Source organism: Ovis canadensis, chromosome 5, assembly GCF_042477335.2.
Source record: "Ovis canadensis isolate MfBH-ARS-UI-01 breed Bighorn chromosome 5, ARS-UI_OviCan_v2, whole genome shotgun sequence".
Taxonomy (NCBI): domain Eukaryota; kingdom Metazoa; phylum Chordata; class Mammalia; order Artiodactyla; family Bovidae; genus Ovis; species Ovis canadensis.
The window spans coordinates 118030720-118045156 of NC_091249.1; the positions used below are offsets into that span (position 1 = coordinate 118030720).

The 14437-nt window shown below is 36.8% G+C and overlaps 1 long non-coding RNA gene across 1 annotated transcript in view; it reads left to right on the forward strand.

The window, feature by feature from the left end:
• The first annotated feature begins 2150 nt into the window (after positions 1 to 2150).
• Positions 2151 to 14437, forward strand: part of LOC138441538 (uncharacterized) — a 105655-nt gene continuing 93368 nt past the window's right edge. Inside the window, exon 1 of the long non-coding RNA XR_011257393.1 lies at positions 2151 to 2347. This is a non-coding gene — a long non-coding RNA (uncharacterized lncRNA). The remainder of the gene's footprint in view (positions 2348 to 14437) is intronic.

Sequence of the window (14437 nt, forward strand, 5' to 3'; positions counted from 1 at the left end):
TCTTGAGAGTTCCTTGGACTGCAAGGAGATCCAACCAGTCCATCCTAAAGATGATCAGTCCTGGGTGTTCTTTGGAAGGAATGATGCTAAAGCTGAAACTCCAGTACTTTGGCCACCTGATGCAAAGAGTTGACTCATTGGAAAAGACTCTGATGCTGGGAGGGATTGGGAGCAGGAGGAGAAGAGGACGACAGAGGATGAGATGGCTGGATGGCATCACCAACTCGAAGGACATGAGTTTGAGTTGACTCCAGGAGTTGGTGATGGACAGGGAGGCCTGGAGTGCTGTGATTCATGGGGTCACAAAGAGTTGGACACGACTGAGCAACTGAACTGAACTGAATACACATATACAGAATATAGAAAAATGGTACTGAAGAATCTGTTTACAGGGCAGCAATGGGGAAACAAACATAAAGAATAGACTTATGGAGATGGGCAGAGGAGAGGAGTAGGTGAGATGTATGGATAGACTAACATGGAAACTTACATTACCATATGTAAAATAGATAGCCAATGGGAATTTGCTGTATGGCTCAGAAAACTCAAACAATCTAGAGGTGTGGGATGGGGAGGTAGATGGGTGGGAAGTTCACAAGGGAGGGGATATATGTATACCTATGGGTGATTCATGTTCATGTTCGACAGAAAACACCAAAATTCTGTAAAGCAATTATCCTTCAATAAAAAGTAAATTAAAAAAAATCTCATAACTAAACTGCTCATTCTGTATATAAAAGTCAACAAGAAGTTAAAAAGGTTTTATTCTGTGAATTCCTAGTTTCTCTGTAGTTTATGAGCTGACCAACACAGTTGCATCCCTTTCTCTAATGGAGACAACAGTGAAACAGCAGTCTGTCTGAAACATGAATGTAGATCTGACTCCAAAAACTTTTGACTATAAATATGAATCAGTTACCCTCAACAGTCAAAGGCAGTGTTCATTATGGATATTAAGATACTGCTTTATTATGTAAAAGCATTATAAATTAAAATAACAACCCATTCATATGTACAAGTCAGAAGTCAGTTGTACTTTTTCAGAATAATCATTGCTTACTTCATTAGACTCATTTTGATTGCTACCATGTAGAGTTTGATTACTAATTTTGGCACATTAAAAGTCCCTGTTTAAAAAATATATCTCATCTTTGACCCTCTATTAATTTGGTGAGATTTTCTATTATGTAAAATGAGCTAATTAAGAGTAAAAATTTTGTAAAGTTTTTCAACTTCACTCACAAAAGGTTGCAATTATGACATAAGATAACTGTAACAAAATTTACACGTTTTGGTGTTTTTTTTTTTTTTTTTTTTTTTTGTCTTTCTTGAAAGGTGGCCACACAGAAAACAAAAATAAAATATAGCCACTATCATCACCAATTTCCAGAAGTTCAAAATGCTTTTACTTCTGCTGTTTGCTATAAATTCATATAGACTAGAACTGCACAAAGCAAAATCTGCATCTTATTTTAGAAGTCAGTGATGGGGAACTAATGTTATATTTGGTCTGTTAAATTAATTAAACAGGGAGGCCATTCACTGATGTGGCTCTAATACCTTGGCTGCTTACTGTAAGCAAACCAAAATCTAAGCCCGTAAAAGCCTCAAGGCTGTGAAATCAAAATGCTAAGGATAACTAAGTCCAAACGTCTGGGAGGACACAAGCTATAGCCAATCAACAATTTTCTTACTTTTCTTCGACCTTCTTTCTACAACAGTCGCTCTCGGAGTTTCGGTCAGGTAGAACTTAAGAAACCACTTCGGTTTTGGCACTGCCGAGTCAAACAGATTTTCGCTCAAACAAATTCTTAAATTTAAAAATATACCTCAGTTCATGTCTCCACAAGAAAATCCTGGTATCCAGAGAAGGGACCAAAGGAGGGCCTTGAGGGTCGCCAGGAGCAACAAGCAACCAGGCTGAGGTACCTTTAAGCTGTCTGAGAGCCCCGCTTCTTGCTGCCTCGGAATGGTTCGTAGTTAAACTCTCACATACCAGATTTTAGCTCTGCAGCCTTTGCATAATGAGCTTTCAGACTTAACTTGAACACTTCTTTTTCCTGACTGGCTCCAGAAACCACTTAAGTCTGACTGGGTCGGACGCAAAAGTCAGACTGTTTCCGGGTCAGACGGGGGTCCAACTGAGAAACAGAACTGGTTCCGGGGTCAGACTGAGTCCGACCTAAAATCCAGCTGGGTCAAAGTCAGTCCAAGTTAAAGCGAACTAGTTGTAGTGTGAGGCCTCAAGTACATGAAAATTTGTTTCAAGGCTGAACGGGCAGTTCAAATTTACCACAGAGAGTCTTGAACTACGGTGGCTGCAGTGCGGGAAGTTGAACCGTCTCAGGTAGCTTATCTGTTTCTGAAGTACCCTAGAGAAAAGCATTTTCCTCTACATCACTTTTATTCTTACTTTATAACGGCGTAAAGGCAAATTGTCACGAAGTAATTTCCATTTTCTTTGTACTGTAGTCTTTTTTTTTTTTTAAGTATACTGGAAGCAAATTAAGTATTTTTGAGAATGTAGGAAATTGTCTTTCAGAGTACATGTGTGTGTGTCCCTTGCCACTGTGTGCCCGCTCTAAGTCGCTTCACTTAGAGTCCGAGTCTTTGTGACCCCGTGGACTGTAGCCCGCCAGGCTCCTCTGTTCATGGGATTCTCCAGGCAAGAATACTGGAGTGGGTTGCCATTTCCCTCCCCAGTAGATCTTCCCAACCCAGGGATCGAACCTTGGTCCCTTGTGCCTCCTGCATTGGCAGGAAGATTTTTTTAAATCACCAGTAGCAAACCTGGGAAGCCCTTTTCAGGCTATGCAGGTGGGGGGGAATACCTACCCTTTAAAAATGTCACAATCTCTTGTACACACTGCTATGCTTAAAATGGATGAGCAACAAGGACGTCCTGTATGGAACTTTCCTCAATGTGATGTTGCAGCCCAGATGAGAGGGGAGTTTGGGGCAAAATTAATACTTGCATGTGTACGGCTGAGTGCCTTTCCTGCTCACCTGAAACTATCATAGCATTGCTAAGCAATTATACCCCATAACTATATATATATAGTTATGGGTGTGTGTGTGTGTGTATATATATATATATATATATATACACACACATAACTATATATATATACATTATACATAACTGTATATATATATATATATTTTTATAAGAGAATAGGAGAATAGGACACAGATTGAAAGAGAAACAAGAGTGCACAGAGATCTAAGATCTTGTGAAGGTACAGCGAGAAGGGGCTATTTACAAGCAATGGAGAGAGGCAACAGAGGAAACCAACTCTGCCCTCAACTTCATCTTGAATTTCAGCCTACAGAAGCTGAGAAAATTATTTTACGTTGTTTAAATCCCTAGTCTGGGTATGTTGTTACAGCAGTCCTGGCAAGCTAATACAAAAACCTTAGGTGGGGTAGTGATTCTTTTGGTTATGAGAGTAAGAAAAATTGATTTTATTTATTAGAGGTACAAAACATAGATTTATAAGTAAATAAAAAATAAAAATGTAAAAGACAAAATTCACGTAGGATTTTGAATTCTTTTTATATTAATACACCAAGTATAATCTGTTTATACACAAACCCAGTTATGTGTATATTTTACATTCCTTGAAAAAGGAGGCAACTTCAAACCTGTAATAAATATTTAATATGTCCAAAAATGTATTTTAGTGTTTAAACTTTGGTGGATAAATGGTTGTCCAGAACAGTGCTTTAAAAATTGCTATTAATCTTTTAGTCTTAATTAAATAAAAACAGTAAGTTTGGGAGATAAAACAAGATTTGTCATATAAAAAGTCACACTCTACCATAACATAACAGATAAAAATTGTCATGAGAATATATTTTATTAAATAAAATATTATAAATTAGTTTAAGAAAATAATAGATTATCACCCCTTGACTTTTTGGTCTAAAAATCTGGTGTTTACTACTGAAGGATTTGTTGTTTTAATTGTTCTTCACTTCCAGAATTCCAAAGTTAATGGTGAATATTCAACACATAATGTCATAAAGAGTGTGCAATTTCCACTCCTCTGCTAATTGATGGTCTCATTATTAGTGGTATATTTCCTTTAAATATGTGACCAGAAATCTGTCATGAAGACACAACCCACTTTTTTTCCTGTGCTTTAACAAGGTCGTCTTACTCAAATGAACTACATTATGACATCTCTGATTATATGTAAAGAACACTTTCACAACTTGTCATTTTATTTATTAAATTTCATATGTCCTTAAATTAAGCTTTTTGCCATTGAGCTATTGGACTTTAAACACAAAATTGGTAATGGAAAATTCTTTTCAGAATCTTGATATTTTTAAAGTTTTACTGTGGAGGTTTTAAAATAAATCCAAAAGTAGGGAGAAAAATGAAATTCATGTACCAATTGTTTAGTCACTCAGGTGTGTCCGACTCTTTTGTGACCCCATGGACTATAGACGCCCTGCTCTTCTGTCCATGGGATTTCCCAGGCAAGAACACTGGAGTGGGTTGCCATTTCCTTCTCCAGGGGATCTTCAGATCTTCGCAACCTGGTACTTTATTTTCCTATTGCTGCAGTAACACACACACACGTACACACACAACTTGTGGTGTAAAGCAGCATGCACGCCTGCTGTTTCTTCAGTCATGTCCGACTCTTTGCGACCCCTTAGACTGTAGCTTGCTAGGCTCTTCTATCCATGGATTTTCCCACAAGAATACCGGAGTGGGTTGCAATTTCCTTCTCCATAAAGCAGCATGGGTCATTATTTTAATAGCTCTAGATGTCAGAAGTCAGTAATGGATCTCATTGGGTTAAAAATAAGGACTGTATTCCCTTCCTGGGAATCTTGGGGTGAATCTGTTTTCTTATTTTTTAAGCGCCAAGAGGTTCCTGCAGCTTCATCATGTCATTTTTCTATCTTCAAAGCCGGCAACATCAGGCCAAGTCTTTTTCATGTTGCTATCTCCCTCATTTTTATCTGTCTGCTTTACTTTTACATTTCTGAGGACACTTAGGATAGCAATGCATTGATTTACTCCCACTCCTCCTCACACCACCCTACTGCAGGGTCTTGCAGGATAATTCTTCCATCTCACAATCAGTTGACAGGCAAACTACCACCTCAACCTTGATTATCCCTTGCCATATTACAAGATATTCACAAATTTCAACGATTAAGATCTGGATGTCTTTGGAGGGGCAGGGTTGGTCATTTTTCTGCCTCCTATGCCTACTACAGTGATCAATATTTTGCCATTATATCTATCTCCTTTCCCCTCATACTCAAACTTTTTCTTAATGTGTTCATTTGCTTCAGTTTTATTTTTAAGCAAATCTCAAACTTCATTCTACAGAAACACAGTTCTGTGTGTATCTCAGAATGTAAGGACATGTTGTTTAAACATAATCAAAACAAAATAATAATTCTATGTTGTTGCTGTTCAGTCATCCAGTCATGTCTGACTCTTTGTGACCCCATGGACTGCAGCACACTATTATCTAAAACCTGGTCAATGTTTCCTCATTATCTCAAAAATGTCTTCTACAATCCATGAGAGAATCAGGGTCACAATAAGTTTCATATGTTTTATTTGGTTGCTCTGTGTCTTAAATTTCCTTTATAACCATTCCCCATCTGTGTTTTTTTTTTTCTTTCATGTCATATAATGGTTGATGCTGCTTAATTGTGTACTCCTTAGAATTTCCCAGACTCTGGATTTGGCTGATTACAGCTTCATAGCATGGGCTTCCCTGATTGTTCAGTTGGTAAAGAATCCACCTGCAATGTGGGAGACCCTGGTTTGATCCCTGGTTTGGAAAGATCCCCTGGAGAAGGAAAGGCTACCCACTCATAGTTTAATATGAACCTTTATTCTTTATATTGCCTATAAACTGGTATTTAGATTCATGTATTACTTGTCCCTCCTCCTTACACCCATCCTTTCGATAATATATAATTGTAGTGTGTGTAGTTCATATTGTATCACATTAGGTAATACATGTTGTGATTGTCTCACTTTTAGTGCTTTAAGAATGATTAAGTAATTCAGGAATTGTCAGCCAGATCTGTCTATTATAGAGTTCCTCATTAACTGTTTATTTAATGACTTCAGTTGATAATAGTTACCTAGGTATTTTGACACTACTTTTCAGGACTATCCTCTGTCATCACATTTAACACTGTTCAGTGTTCTATGAAAATTAACTTATGTGTACTTTCCAGGGAGTTAATTAGTGGGAAAAATGAGGTACATTGTTAGCTATCTTATCTGTCTACAGAAATGTAAGGCTATTAACTTATTTGTCTACTACTTGCCACCTTGACTTTGAGTTCCTAATCCATCACAGTTTTGATATGTTTTCAAAGGGAATACAGCAATATGACTGATAATCTTTACAGAGATAATATTCCTGATACTGTTACAGAGAACGTTGTAATTCCTATATTGTGTGTGATGGGATGTAGCTAATACTTTTCTTTGAGCATCTCCACAGAAACTGAATCCAGAGAAATTTTTTTGAAAAATATTACCTGTATTTATATCATATGATTGAATCTCTTTTAAAAGATACCATTATCTTTATATAAGAAAAGATTGGATGAATATATGTTTCTTTTTTTTAATATCTAAAATATGCCAAGGTCTTTCACACTACCTTGCAGCAAAATTCTAGTTACAAACTCTAATTATCTGATTAGTATAAGTATTCTACATGAAAATTGTGTACTAGGACATATAATTAATAGTGAAGAGGTATTATTAATTGGCATCTATAATGTCTGTGTTTATGTTTTACCTTGTTACTAAACAAGTATAGATTAATCATTTTATAAATATAGAGGTTTCAAAAGTCTTATACTGTGGATGCTAATTTGATGGTCAGAAAAAAAAAGAATGAGCATATTAATCAGTTAGTGACTTTTGTCATGAAAGCTATTTTTTGAGTTGCCTCACAAGAGAATAAACTTATTTTATTTTATGAGTAGTTAAGCAAGAACTCACTAGTGTAACATTTGATCTTCCAAATTTTCTTGAACATGTTATATAGTAGTCCCTAGAGTGTGCATTCCTATTTCTTTTTCTTAATTATAAACATTATAATGTAAGGTTAGTAATCTAATATTTTCAACAAAATCTCTAAAATCAGTTTGATAAGTAAATCACTTGTTCAGTAACCAATCCTTTATATAAGAAAAAGAAAAAACTGTATATTTGATCATATATTCTAAACATTCAAAATATACTTTAGTCCATGTGCATGTTCATATGTCAGTATTAAGCGTGTGTGACTGATTTTTATTAATCTTTCAAATGCTCATGTCTTTTAGTGTGCTTCCTATTTGACTGTAACACACATCAGAAATATTTTAGAAGTCTTATTCCATTCTTTATGATTGTGAAACATCACAAAGATTCCCTGTGTGAAAACTCACATAAATACCCACAATACTACATATTTGATCTATGGTATTAAATATTTGCTTTGCTCAATCTTTAGCATTTATTTCTACTAATATATAATTCTCTTAAAGTTTTCACAACATTGTGATTTTGAGGAATCTTGGTACAGTGCCTGGAGTTCAGAGTTCGGTCGCTCAATCGTGTCCGACTCTTTGCAACCCCATGAATCACAGCACGCAAGGATTCCCTGTCCATCACCAACTCCCAGAGTTGACTGTGTGGATCACAATAAACTGTGGAAAATTCTGAAAGAGATGGGAATACCAGACCACCTGACCTGCCTCTTGAGAAATATGTATACAGGTCAGGAAGCAACAGTTAGAACTTGACATGAAACAACAGACTGGTTCCAAATAGGAAAAAGAGTGTGTCAAAGCTGTATATTGTCACCCTGCTTATTTAACTTATTTGCAGAGTACATCATGAGAAATGCTGGACTGGAAGAAGCACAAGCTAGAATCAAGATTGCCAGGAGAAATATCAATAACTTCAGATATGCAGATGACACCACCCTTATGGCAGAAAGTGAAGAGGAACTAAAGAGCCTCTTGATGAAAGTGAAAGAGGAGAGTGAAAAAGTTGGCTTAAAGCTCAACATTCAGAAAACGAAGATCATGGCATCTGGTCCCATCACTTCATGGGAAATAGATGGGGAAACAGTAGAAACAGTGTCAGACTTTATTTTGGGGGGCTCCAAAATCACTGCAGATGGTGATTGCAGCCATGAAATTAAAAGACGCTTACTCCTTGGAAGAAAAGTTATGACCAACCTAGATATATTCAAAAGCAGAGACATTACTTTGCCAACTAAGGTCTGTCTATTCAAGGCTATGGTTTTTCCTGTGGTCATGTATGGATGTGAGAGTTGGACTGTGAAGAAGGCAGAGTGCTGAAGAATTTATGCTGTTGAAATGTGGTGTTGGAGAAGACTCTTGAGAGTCCCTTGGACTGTAAGGAGATCCAACCAGTCCATTCTGAAGGAGATCAGCCCTGGGGTTTCTTTGGAAGGAATGATGCTAAAGCTGAAACTCCAGTAGTTTGGCCACCTCTTGCGAAGAGTTGACTCATTGAAAAAGACTCTGATTCTGGGAGGGATTTGGGGCAGGAGGAGAAGGGGACGACAGAAGATGAGATGGCTGGATGGCATCACCAACTTGATGGACATGAGTTTGAGTGAACTTTGGGAGTTGGTGATGGACAGGGAGGCCTGATGTGCTGCAATTCATGGGGTCGCAAAGAATTGGACACCACTGAGCAACTGAACTGAACTGAACTATCCTAATTTTGTTTTGAAGCAGTTCTGCTTATCATGAACGATATTTGATTTTCAGTTCTATTTAAATTCAACAAGATACACTGCTGTCATTTTCAAAGTAGAATTTATTTATGGATAGTTTTGATGACTGTTTTTTCACATCTATAATGAACTTTTTCTTTTTAATAGTGCCTTCTTGTATCCCTGAAACTATAATTTAATATTTGAAAACCACAAAACCACCAGAGCCCCCTTATGTTGAACAATAGAACATTGCTGTTGCTCATTTACATTTTATGTACAACAGTGTCCAACATAACAAGTGTTTCATCACACTAAAGATGACTTTGACTAGGAAATAGTAACAATAAAATAGGATTCTGATGACTATACTGTCTCAGTTTGATTTTTAGACTGTGATGAAATTTATAGCCTCTTTTATCATTTCCATTTTAGATTGATAACTCTGAAACATTTTATTTAGATTTAACCAAAAGTTGCAGCATATTTCTCAAAGTATTCAGGTTCTAAGTATTTCCCTTAATACAGCTCTTTTATTTTTCTTCTTTTATTCCCTCTTCATGGAAAATAAAATTTAAATAATATATGATCTTATATTTTCTGGACAAAATAATTGATCAAGATGTGCAATAAGAGAGATTCTATGGGGCTTAAAGATCATTTTCAGGAGGAGAAACATTTTTATATATTTTATATATGAAGGATATAGTACATTCATGGATGGAAAGAAGGAAAAATATAAAGATGCCATTTTTTCCTTTCACAGATTACAGATAGGAGATTCCAATAAAATACCAATTAGGTTATTTTTGTAACTTGTCAAAAAAGTACAGGATTACATCTGATAAATAAAGAGATATATTAGCTAAGACTATTAGTAATAATGTAGAACTTTCCCTACCAAAAAATAATAATAGTACATATTATATAAAGTTACAAACATGGTATTTTAAAAATAATGTGTAAGTATCATCTTCCAGATTAATGGAAAGAATATATATTAGAAACTGATCATAATGTAGTCCCAACTAAAAGTAGTCCACATATGCAAAATAACTGAAGAATATACATTAAAAAGTAAGTAATAGGTTTGCTTTAAGAAACTGAAAATATTTTTATTCTATTTACTTTTCTGTTTTTAAATTATCTATGAGAAGTGTATATTGCCTTAATAAGAAAAGAAAAGCTAAGTTCTCAAAATTAAAAAGAAAGTTTAGTTTTTGTAAAAAGTGATAATAACAGAATATACACCATATGAAAATGCTGATAATAAAGTGTGAATCTGACTCCAAGGAAAAATAAATTCTTTGTAAAATATTTCATCATTGGCTGTTATTTGATCATTGAAAAAGTAAGAGAGTTCCAGAAAAACGTCTACTTTGCTTTATTGACTACACCAAAGGCTTTGACTGTGTGGATCACAATAAACTGTGGAAAATTCTTCAAGAGATAGGAATACCAAACCACCTGACCTGTCCCCTGACAAATCTGTAGGCAGATCAAGAAGTAACAGTTAGAACTGGACATGGGACAACAGACTTGCTCTAAATCGGGAAAGGAGTACATCAAGGCTATATATTGTCACCCTGCTTATTTAACTTATATGTAGAGTACATCATGAGAAATAACAGGCTGGATAAGGCACAAGCTGGAATCAAGATTGCTGGGAGAAATATCAATCACCTCAGATATGCAGATGACACCACCCTTATGGCAGAAAGCGAAGAAGAACTAAAGAGCCTCTTGATAAAAGTGAAAGAAGAGAGTGAAAAAGTTGGCTTAAAGCTCAACATTCAGAAAACAAAGATCATGGCATCTGGTCCCATCACTTCATGGCAAATAGATGGGGAAACAGTGGCTGACTTTATTTTTCTGGGCTTCAAAATCACTGCAGATGGTGACTGCAGCCATGAAATTAAAAGACACTTCCTCCTTGGAAGAAAAGCTACGACAAAACTAGACAGCTTATTAAAAAACAGAGACATAACTTAACCACCAAAGTCCATATAGTCACAGCATGGTTTTTCCAGTAGTCATGTATGGATGTGAGAGTTGGACTAAAGAAAGCTGAGCACTGAAGAATTGATACTTTTGAACTGTGGTGTTGGGGAAGACTCTTGAGAGTCCCTTGAACTGCAAGGAGATCAAACCAGTCAATCCTGAAGGAAATCATTCCTGGGAGTTCATTTGAGGGACTGGTGCTGAAGCTGAGACTCCAATACTTTGGCCACCTGGAAAAGACACTGATGTTGGGAATGACTGAAGGTGGAAGGAAAAGGGGCAACAGAGGATGAGATTGTTGGATGGCATCACAAACGCGATGGACATGAGTTTGAGTAAGCTCTGGGAGTTGGTGATGGGCAGGGAAGCCTGGCATGCTGCAGTCTATGGGATCGCAAAGAGTTAGACATGACTGAGGGGCTGAACTGAACTGAACTGATAATTAGAATTGACTTTGGATTTAAAATATCTAATTCAATTTAACCTAAGCTATCACATGAAGAATAATTGATTCGTTTTAAAAGAAAATAATAAAACACCATTGTAAAGATGATCATTGCAAAGAAGTTTTTGAACCATTTTCTTATCTTTCAGAAAGCAACAAAAGTGGTTACATTAGTATGTTATTCAAACTTGTTCAAACTGTTCACTCAGTCATGTCCAACTCTTTGCAACCCCAGAACTATATAGTCCATGGAATTCTCCATGCCACGATATTGGAGTGGGTAGCCTTTCTCTTCTCCAGAGAGTGAATCTTCCCAGCCCATGGATCAAACCCAGGTCTCCTGCATTGCCAGTGCATTCTTTATAAACTGAACTATCAGGGAAGCTGAAAGTGAAAGTCACTAAGTCGTGTCCAATTCTTTGCAGCCCTGGTGGGCTGTACAGTCCATGGAATTCTCCAGGCCAGAATACTGGAGTGGGTAGCCTTTCCCTTCTCAAGCGGATCTTTCCAACCCAGGAATTGGACCGGGGTCTCCTTCATTGCAGGTTGAATCTTTACCAACTGAGCTATCAGGGGAGCCCTATATATTATTACCATAATGCTGTTGTTTTCTGGATTCCCTTGTAGTACAAGCTACACAATTCCTAGCACAGTTAACCCACTAACCTACTACTTGTTTAATTCCTTAATTATTTAGAATACATCTTCATACCAAGAAAAGTTTAAGGAGACTCAGGAAAGTACTGACATTCTTCCCTTATGAATGATGGAATTTATCTGCTTCAAAAATGTTGGTATCAAGATACCATCCACTAATGAAAGTGCTGAGAGCAATTTTCCTACTGGAACTATTTTTTGTAAATATTACTGTTTTGGCATTTTCATAATACTAAGAATACTTTTTTTATTTGAGTTTGCCAAGCTTCTAGTTCAAGTACTATTGAAATATTTGTTCTTTCATTTAAAAGCTCTTCATTATGTAAAGACATCTCTCATTGTTCCAAAATATTTGGGAGTTAAACATCACTCAGTTCAGTTCAGTCGCTCAGTCGTGTCCGACTCTTTGTGACCCCATGGACTGCAGCACGCCAGGCCTACCTGTCCATCTCCAACTCCCAGTGTTTACTCAAACTCATGTCCATTGAGTCAGTAATACCATCCAACCATCTCATCCTCTGTCATCCCCTTCTCCTCCTGCCTTCAGTCTTTCCCAACATTAGGGTCTCTTCAAATGAGTCAGTTCTTCCAAACATCACTACTGCTATAGTTTAAAATATGGTATGGTTTTGCAGCCAGACAGCTCCATCCTGGTAAGCTTCATCTGAAGACTCCATAATGTTTTTAATATACGTTACAAAGCTTTTCGGTGCTACAGTACCCTAGTGTTTTTATAATCCTAGTGACAGAAAGCTTGACTCTTAAATGTTTTCAACATGACCCATAGTGAAAAAAAAAGCAAAGCAAAACAAAACATTTTTCATCATAATTAGGATCATGACATTCATGTGTTATTCAGTCTTCTATATCTAGTTAGTGGGGATTCAAAAATAATTGAAACAGTAAAAAATCTTGCCCCCATGGAGCTAATAACCTATTCTGTCCCTCTGTCTCTGTATTATTCCTTTGTATAAAAAATAGCTTCTTGTGTATTTTATTCCAGCCATCCAATTCTATCCTATTGTCTTCTTTTGAGTTGTAAAAATAACATGTTTCTCTTTGTGTGTTTAGTCATTCAGTCATGTCTGACTCTTTGCAATCCCATGGACTATAGACCACCAGGTTCCTCTGTCCATAGGGACTCTCCAGGCAAGAATACTGGGGTGGGTTGCCATGCCCTCCTCCAGGGGATCTTCCCAACCCAGGGATCGAATCGAGCTCTCCGGTATGGCAGGTGGGTTCTTCAGTGTCTGAGCCATCAGGGTAATTAGGACCCATTAATTGATTCAAGACTCAGTAATGGATCTTGACTCCCACTTTGAAAAACATTGCCATATTGGAATTTCATACATTTAACAGAGCTGTTAAAGCAGCCTGTGTATGTGTGTGTGGGTGCTCAGCCATGTCCAATTCTTTGCGACCCCACAGACTGTAGCCCACCAGCCTCCTCTGTTCTTAGGATTTCCCAAGCAAGAATACTGGAGTGGTTTGCAGATGGGATCTTCCCAACCCAGGGATTGAACCCATGTCTCTTATGTCTCCTGCATTGGCAGGGATATTCTTCACCACTAGTGCCACTTAACCTTATAAAAAGAAGCCTAGGATTAATTAATTTTTCTAAATTTCTGTCTCACATCGACTGTCACCTATTTAAAAATCCGGTCTTTTTTACTGAGTTGCTTTCAGGATAGAACTTTCTGAATATGGGTTTATGTAAACTGTTTTTAATCTGAATGGAGAATCTTATATTTATTTATGTCAAATTCTTCTTTATTGGTTTCAGCTCATCATTCTAGCCTATCAAAATTTTTGAACTCTGCGACTGTTAGATACTCCTCCTACATCTGTCATCCACAAATATGAAAAGAGTGGCTTCTATGTCATGAGCCCAGCCACTATTGGAAAATACTGCAAATTCCTACAGTTCTTCCCTAGAGAGCGCCCTCTTGTTGGCATTGATCGGTTAATCGACATTTTAGCATTATATTTGCATGTCAGAATATGAATCTCCCTTAATTTGCCCATGTCTCAGTCTGCACTTTTTCATCAAATAAAAATTCTAAAGGACTATAGAATACATACTGAATTATTGATTTTTATGTTCCCCTGAGATAGCAATAAGCTGTCAGAAACATAGTTAAGTTTCTGTTTATCTCAGCCACAACTAGTTGCTCTGATAGTAGCCTTCAGTTTTTAAGTTTAGTTAGTGATTGAGATCTGATATCACAGTACGCTGGAACTCAGGACTAAGGGGTGGTCTAGAAGTAGCAAACTACTGATGCATATGCCTCGGTAATAAGCAGTGTTCTCCAGGTTTGCAAGATCATTCAGCTACTTCTCCTCAGCTTCTCAGTGATTTCCAACTGAAAGAGCTATTGTCTTGTCACAAGGTTTTATTGTCTTTGACAACTCTTGTATAGGACCAAAGTTATTTGGGGCTAGACACTCTTTTTAGTCCAAATATCTGTCTTTTGTTTGTTTGTTTTTTGGTGAGACTTGTCTTAAGTGCAAATTGCATTCAACTCATAGGATGTTATTAATAGGATCACATTAACAGAAGATTGTCTTTTAATAAGAGCCTAGGGCAAGATAG